This window comes from Diceros bicornis, chromosome 40, assembly GCF_020826845.1.
Source record: "Diceros bicornis minor isolate mBicDic1 chromosome 40, mDicBic1.mat.cur, whole genome shotgun sequence".
Taxonomy (NCBI): Eukaryota; Metazoa; Chordata; class Mammalia; order Perissodactyla; family Rhinocerotidae; genus Diceros; species Diceros bicornis.
Window position 1 is genome coordinate 20,534,954 of NC_080779.1, and position 8,137 is coordinate 20,543,090.

The window sequence follows — 8,137 nt, forward strand, 5'->3', positions numbered from 1 at the left end:
CCTCAACATAATGAAGGCCACATGTGACAAACCCACAGCTCAACCACATACTCAATGGAGAAAAACTGAAAGGCGTTCCTCTGAGAACACGTACAAGACAAGGATGCCCACTCTCACTGCTCTTCTTCAACACGCTACTGGAAGTCTGAGCCGGAGCAATGAGGCAAGAAAAAGAAATGAGAGATCCAAGTCGGAGAGGAAGTGAAACTCGCACTACTGGCAGGTGACGTGATTCTCTATATAGAAAAGCCTCAAGAATCCACCGAAAACCTCCTAGAAATAATCAACAAACACAGTCAAGTTGCGAGATACAAATCGACATACAGAGATCAGTCGCGTTTGGACACACTAGTGACACACTAGTGGAAAGTCAAGTGAAGAATACACTCCCATTTACAATCACTACACAAAGAATAAAAAACCAAGGGATAAACCTAACCTATTCCATGCTCGTGGATTGGAAGAATACGCATCATTGACGAGGTCTGTTTGTACACGATTCTCTCAGCCTCAACTTGCCGACCTTGACAATAAGTCACTCTCCTTCTAGGATAGGGAGGACATCGTCCACCGGTGTTGGGGGTGGGGGAGGGAATTGGCCTCTTGGTCGGTCTCCTGCTTCCAGGAGGAAAAGAAGGAGGGTCAGCACTCCATTCCTGCACCTGCTGCCTGATGGAGGTAAGGTTTTCTTTGTTGTCTTCTTGAAAAATGTCTGTGTGTAGCTCAAAAGAATACTCCAGCGTCCTTTCCATGTCGGTGCTTGACCTGAGGTTTCAGCTTTAGGCAGGAGGAGGGACACATTTTTCTGGGGGACTCATTTTTCTGAAACAATGAGTGGGGCAGGCGAAGAAGGGTAAGAAGGGTGGGGGTGGGCCTGTGCCCATTCTTTCCTCTCGTGGTGGGAAGGCGATACAGCTCTTGCCGGACGGGATCTAATTTCCCGCCAACGTTCGTGACAGCTATCAGGGGAAAAGAGGGAGAGCCGAGGTTTTGAGAAACGTGGAGAAGGTGGGTTCGAGATGCCGGGATCTCCAGAGCAATGATTTCACCAGAGGCACACGAAAGTCAGTGATTTCCGGACCACGTTTACTGCCGATGTCACGCGTAGGTCATTTTGAATCGATGAGACTGCCCTCCGAGCCACTTTTGGATATCGCCTCCAGCTCCCCCGAGCGGTGGAGCTGTGCGAGTCTAAGATGGGGCACATCCAGGGAGAGAATTGTGCCAGGGAAAGGGAGGCAGCAGTAAGTCATTGAGGATAAGGTCTTTAGAGGAGAGCGACTCTTCTCAAGTGGATGAGGTAGAAGGAGACCGGCTGGATTTGTGTGTGTGTGTGTGTGTGTGTGTGTGTGTGTGTGTGTGTGCGTGTGAGGAAGATCAGCCCTGAGCTAACATCCACACTAATCCCCCTCTCTTTGCTGAGGAAGACCGGCTCTGAGCTAACATCTATTGCCAATCCTCCTCTTCTTTTTCCCCAGAGCCCCAGTAGATGGTTGTATGTCATAGTTGCACATCCCTCCAGTTGCTCTATGTGGGTGTGGGAGATCAAGATTTGGCCACCCTGAAATATAACTCTTTACCTTTTTTTTTTTTCACTGTGAGAATTTTCAAAGGGCCCTGGAACTTCTCAAAGACATTTGCTCTCTTCCTATAAGGAGGAAGATACTAAACTTATTAGGCTTATTCAGTATGTTAAATTACATGGAAAGCATTGTCAGACAAGTGACGATAAGCCTGCTCAGGTGCTATTATGTGGGTAAATGTTATTCATATAGGTGTTTTAAAATTGTATAACGTTACTGAAATGCTGATCTGTCCTGATTATCAGTCATAATTCTGGTTATTATTATTTTAAAGTGTTGTATGTCACAAAATTAACCAAATTTCTTTGTCAATTGCCATTTTGAGGTCTTGTTGTTTACAGACTTATTTCTTTGCTCTAATGCTTTTGCAAAATATGTTTCAACTTCAGAAAAATTCATGGAAAGGACTCTGATGTTTACACTGGAATACAGGTTTCTGACAAACTTTCTGATCACGAAAATGAACGTGGTAAGAAATTACAGAAATCTGATGGAGAAACCGACTTCATGAAGCTGCTAACAAAAAGGTTGGGATCAAGAATGGATTACACAGGACTGAATCAACTGATAAGGATAATTATAATTTCTATGATTTTTCATTTGAAGTGTTGCTGAATTTTCAATGTTTTGTTTTTTCAGATTTAAGGAAAACTTTTTCTCTTTTCTCCTGAGCTAGCTATGATTTATAGCAATTTGGTAAATGATATTTTTGTCAGTAAAATTGAAATATTTATCTTTTCCTCTCTATCTGATCCCTCAAATTTGGAAACTCTTAGTGAGTGAGTATTGTTGTTTTCATGGCAATATAGTTACTTGCATAAGTTCAATAAGAATCTGTTCTCCTTATCACAGGACACAATTGGAAACACTGGTTATGTTACCAAGGTTGTAACTGGAACATCATATTTGCGATATCACCCTGCAGCTTCTGAGGAATGAAGATTTGACTTTATGGAATAAAGCCACATGGAAATATTGGCCTGGTACCTTATGTTCCAAGCAGCACTTACCAGGATAAGTCAAGAATGTCACTTATCTGTCAGGTACAAGGAACCTCGAAATATTTGGGGGGAACCTCAGAAGAGAGGAATTCACCCAAATCTATGGGTATTGCAGACAAAGTCTGATGACAAAATCCTTGGCTTTGCTTTCCTGGCCTCGAGAGACCTTTAAAGTTCAATGTGAGATTCCTTATAAAAAGTTCCAGTAAAGCAGATTTAAAAGAGCCTATGTGATCAACTGCTATTCTTGCTGTACTTATGTAAATAATTGGGCCAACTCTATTGGAACTAGACTTATTTTGCAAACTAGTTTTAATTTTGCTATCTTAATAAAAATGAGGGTGATTTTAGAGAGAAAAATTATATTTCGGTAAAAACTATTTCAGTATAAATTTGCGGATATTAGATCCTAGTTTTGTTGTCTTTTGAGGTTTTTGTCTTATATCTGTTGACTGGACTGGATCCTGATTTCTTCTAGTCTCCTGAAACATCTGGCGACAGATGTCCAAACTAACGTTTTTGATTTTTTTTCCATCATTTTCATTGGAAATCGCTGAAAACTAAACCTGCCCTTTTTCCTGAAGACTTACAAACTGAAGCCGATGGACTGGACTTGATATAAACTTAAGAGATGACCTGACGACACCATCAGAGACATTTTAAACTGCAAAAGATACTTGGACGCTGACATCTGAAATGCTTCTTCACTGGCTGTCCTCCGAACTCAAAAACACGTTTCCAATCGGCTCCAACCATTAACCTTGTTTCTCTTTTGTTTCCATAGAAATGCTTCTATTAAATACTTGATTGCTTGCTTCCACAATATAGGCGTCACCTCGAGAGCCCACCTGCATCACCACCTTCTGAAATGAACTTAATTGAACCGACCTATTATCAGGACTAAGAAACGTGTTCAGCGAGATGAAACAATCTACCAACTCAGCTTCTGGACTATGAAACTTCTGTAAGTTTCAAAAGGACTGTGAAACTTTTAGTTTCAGAGGCGGGACTGTGGGAGATCAAGATTTGGCCACCCTGAAATATATCTCTTTACCTTGATTGTTTTCTCTGAGGGACATTTGACCTCCCCCACTAACTGCCTAAAGAATTCGACATGGTGCAATACTTAGGCAAGCAGCTTAGACAGAGGGACGAGTTGCTCATTTCTGAGTTTCTCCCATGTATACATGTTCTTAAACTTGGTATTATTTTCTCCTGCTAACCTGTCTTGTCGATTATTTGGCCAGCCATAAGAACCTTAAGGGAAAGGGCAGAGGGAGATTCTCCCTCTTCCCCCGACATGGGACACGGCCTCAGCGTGGCCGGAGAAGCGGTGCGTCGGCGCGCGCCCGGGATCCGAACCGGGGCCGCCAGCAGCGGAGCGCGCGCACATAACCGCTAAGCCACGGGGCCGGCCCTGACCAGCTGGAGTTTTGTTTCGTGTGTGTTAGCTATTGAGGCGGGGGAGCGGCAAGGAGGGAGAGGGGTGGTGGGGGTGGGGGTGGGGGTGGTGTGTCTGCTCTGGGTGAGGCGAGAAAACTCCCCAAGTGGAGATTTTTGTAGAAGGGTCCGGTCCGGCAGGACGGGAGGGTGCGCGTGGGTCCATTTAGCGAGCAATCAGAAGAATCTGTAGTCGCTGAGACTCAGGCCTCTTGGGAAAGAAGCAGAGAGAGGAGTTGAGCTTTGTTCCTCAGAGCAACTGGCGCCTCACGGGTAACCACAGAAGGTTCCCAGAACAAATGAAGTTGCGGGAGCCAGCGTGCCCTGTGTGCTGCTCTCAGCCCGAAGGCGGGCAGGCGGGCAGCTGCTCCCGTCCTGCACTCTCCCACGGTCCGGGTCCCGCCCCCAGCCCCACTCGCACCCACAGGGGAGGGCGGCCCCGGAACAAGTCTCCTCTCATCCACCATCATCTCGCCACCCTGACGGCTTTGCCCGAGATACCAACTCGGCTGTACCCACGCCCATGCGGGATTTTCCTTCGGACGAGGGGCCCGGGTTCACCACGGAGGATGAAACCCCTAGCCTTCCGTTGCCAAGTGGGTGGGACTCGCCAGCCAGGGAGGGGGGGAAGGGAGGTCAGGCCCATTCACTCCAATGGGCCTCACGGAATGGTTTCATTGAAATGCAGAAAGCTCTGCGGTCAAGTCGGAGCCTTTCACTTCGCCTCGGGCGTCTCTCCACTGAATGGCTCTCTTCAACTCCCCCACCCTTAGGCTGCAGCTTCCAAACTGCAGGGAGAGAGGGAGGGAGCATGGATGTCTGAGAAGCGCGACTCCTCTGGGACAGAAAGAGCACCCCCCCCCGCCCCCGCTTTCCCTAACCCGCTAAACCACTTGAGAATCAGGGCCGTGGGGACTGACGTCCCGGTTTACGTCTTCCTCACTGCGTGGCGCGTGGCACGGGGCGGGGGCGGGATGGGGAGCCGAATCAAAGGGGGACACCAAACAGATAATCTCGGTGTGTCGGAGTTCACGGGACAAACGCGGGCTTGGAGTCCCGAGGGCCGGGAGAGGCCTGGCAGGGGATGGTTTGACTCATCCACCCTGGGTTACGGGCCCAGCAAGCAAACTCCTAACTGGCGACGCTCTGCTCTAGGTGCAGGTTTTGATCATTCGTCTTCAAGTCCGCTGGATCGGTCTGTCCTCCCTCTCCCACCTGCTTCCCGCGGGAAGTCCTCAGTCTCGTGCCGCATACCCACTGGCGATTTCACGCATCGCCTCCTCACCCTTAAGAAGAGGAAGGATGATGGACAAACATGAAGGAACCCCCACCGACAGCACCTCCGAGTGAACGGGGGGGGGGGGGAGGGGCTCTCTCTCAGTGGGCGAACGGTGACTCCAAGTCGTGATCCCGAGATTTGACTTTAAAAATCAAATAACCCTGGAACAGTGAACTCGACGAGGAGGATGTGAACGTACCTCGTGCCACTGCCGTACGATTATGAAGGGTGAAAAGGCTAGGTTGTAAGTGCTGTCCATCTTGAAGCACCATTTTAAAGAACAGAACAATAAACACCCTCTCTCCTTGACCCGGAGCAGGGGATTGCCTGCGTCTGTCAGAGAGGGTCACGTCACCTGCACCGTGACCCACCAGGGTTCAGCCATTTGAAATCGGTCCTTCCTCTCGAGGTGACTAAAACTCGCCAATGACAGCAGGTTGTAGGCGCTGTCATTCCCGTCAAGGAAAGGCAGGGAGAATTTCAGCGTTTCAAAGCATACCCTGTCCCCCTTTCACAGCAAGTACCAGCTGAATTATGTGTAATTTCTGAATCGGCTTTCTCCCGGAGTCACTTCACTTCTCTCTCTTGGTGGTAGTGGTGGGGGGGGGGGGGCAGGGCGCGCCGTGGGGGGGAGGCGGGGCGGCACTTGGAACCAGCGCAGAGCAGCTAAGGCTGTTGCCAAATCTTTCTGTCGGTGCCCACGCATGCAGACTGTGTGTGACCCGAAGGATGTACAGCATCCCACTGAGGGGTGAGGGTGGGGGAGTTTCCGGTGTGTAAGCCTGCGTTCAGCAGGCATAGGGGAGGAGAAACGATGTTCCCGCCGCTATCCCCCTTCTGAGTCCTTGGCTGAGCCCACCCCGGCCCGGTAACAAAAAGACAGATCCAGAAGAGAACGACAGAGAGATTAGGAACGCGTGCAAGGGCACGTCACTCGGGGAGAAGCCTAAAGCGGAAGTCACTCGAAGTGGCGGCTCTGACTGAATTCCAGCTCCTAGAGCACGTCACACCACGGACAATCCAGTTGTAGCGAAATGACAGGAGAAAGGAAAGCGGCTCTAGGCTTCCGAGGCCAGCCACCTGTGGGAAGGTCAATCAAGAGATGGGAGGAGTCAAGGTTTTGTTTGAAACAGAGTCCTCCGGGCTAGCGTCTGGGCTGACAAGCGTCCTCCTGGTTCAGGGAGGGCACCTTTCCCGTGGGAGCTTCATCTCCCGATTTCAGGTCAGGACGACAAGGGAGAGGTCCCGTGCCCTTCTCGCGCCCGCTGTTTCTCAAGGCCAGGGCCTCGAATTCCAAAGAACCCATGTGCCAGAGCGGGTCGATGTGGGGGCAACCTATTCCGGCTCCCTGACTTCACAGGGAAGACTGCTCTCTCCTCATTCTAGGGAAAGCTCCCAAACCACCGTCACCCAGTACGGTCCACCTACACCAACCGTCCCTCCCTCCTTTCGAAATAATTTCTGCAGTGGCAGAAGGACGGACATGCCACACACGCCCCCCAGTCCACCTTCACCTCCACCCCCACCGTCTGCTTCCTTGAGGGCCGAAAGTGCTGCGTCCGAGAACGGAACGGGACTCGGAAACATTCTAAAGGGATGACTCGGGCCTGCCTGTTGAAAAAAGCACCCTGCCGTTAATCTGATTGGTCTTTCCCCGGGGTGTGTGTGTGGGGGGGGGGAGGGGGCGTTGTTAATTTTGAGGTGATGCGAATGTCCTGGAAATAAATACATATTGGTGACGGCTGTGCCAACTGTGTGAATAGACTCCCAAGGCCCACCGGCTGGTGCACTTTTTAAAGGCTTGATTTTACAGGACGTGACCTCAATTTTCAGAGTGATGAAAATTAGGTAGGTGGGTCGGTCTGCAGGTAGTCGGCTTGTCGGTGGGTCTCCCTACCTTTATCACATACACACATAAAGGGAAGAGACAGACAGACGGAGACGGAGACAGCTAGTTCGTTATCGACACTGGGCACAGACATTCATCTGAGTGCTCTTACCCGTTCCCCAAGCTAATAACGTCTGTGTAGATCAAGATCACCCACATAGGAGAACGAGAACCACTTCCCAACAAGCAAGAGGGTCGGTGGGCCTCCACCTCCACCTCCACCTCCACCTCCACCTCCACCACTTGCATTTGGCAGAGGAGTGGGAAAGCCGGATGGTGGCAAAAAAAGGAAGGCCCATCCCGACGAGAGGTGTTTGGCGTGTGGAAAAGCTGGAGGCGGGCTGACTAGAAGAAGGGCGTCCTATGTAACGGGGGGGGGGGGGGGGGGGGGGGAAGCAGATTTGCTTTCCTCTTTGCTCCCAAGTTGGGTGGGAGGGAGAGGTCCTAAGTCAGGGGCCCAAATGAGGACAGCCGTCAGTTGAGTGGTGACCCTGAATCTCTGAGCGTTTTGGGCCCATCGCCGCGGAGGTGTGCTTTGGGCTTTGCAGCCCGAAAGCCCTCCTCCTGTGAGTTTTCCGCCGGACGCCTTTTGTGGAAAGAGAAACTCGATTGTGCTGCCTGCCTGCCTCCGTCCCTGCCAGCCTCCCTTCTTTCCTCCTGCTCCGTTCCCTCCCCCCTCCTCGCTCTAGCTCTCTGAATACAAAGTAAGGACAGTAATTGTTTTTTTCTGTTTTGACATTTTTTACTTACTTACTTACTTACCTTTTTATTTATTTATTTACTTATTTACTTATTTATTTGTTTGTTTGTTTATTTATTTATTTATTTATTTATTTATTTATTTATTTCCCCCAAAGCCCCAGTAGATAGCTGTACGTCCTAGTTGCACATCCTTCTAGTTGCTGTACGTGGGACGCGGCCTCAGCGTGGCCGGAGAAGCGGTGCG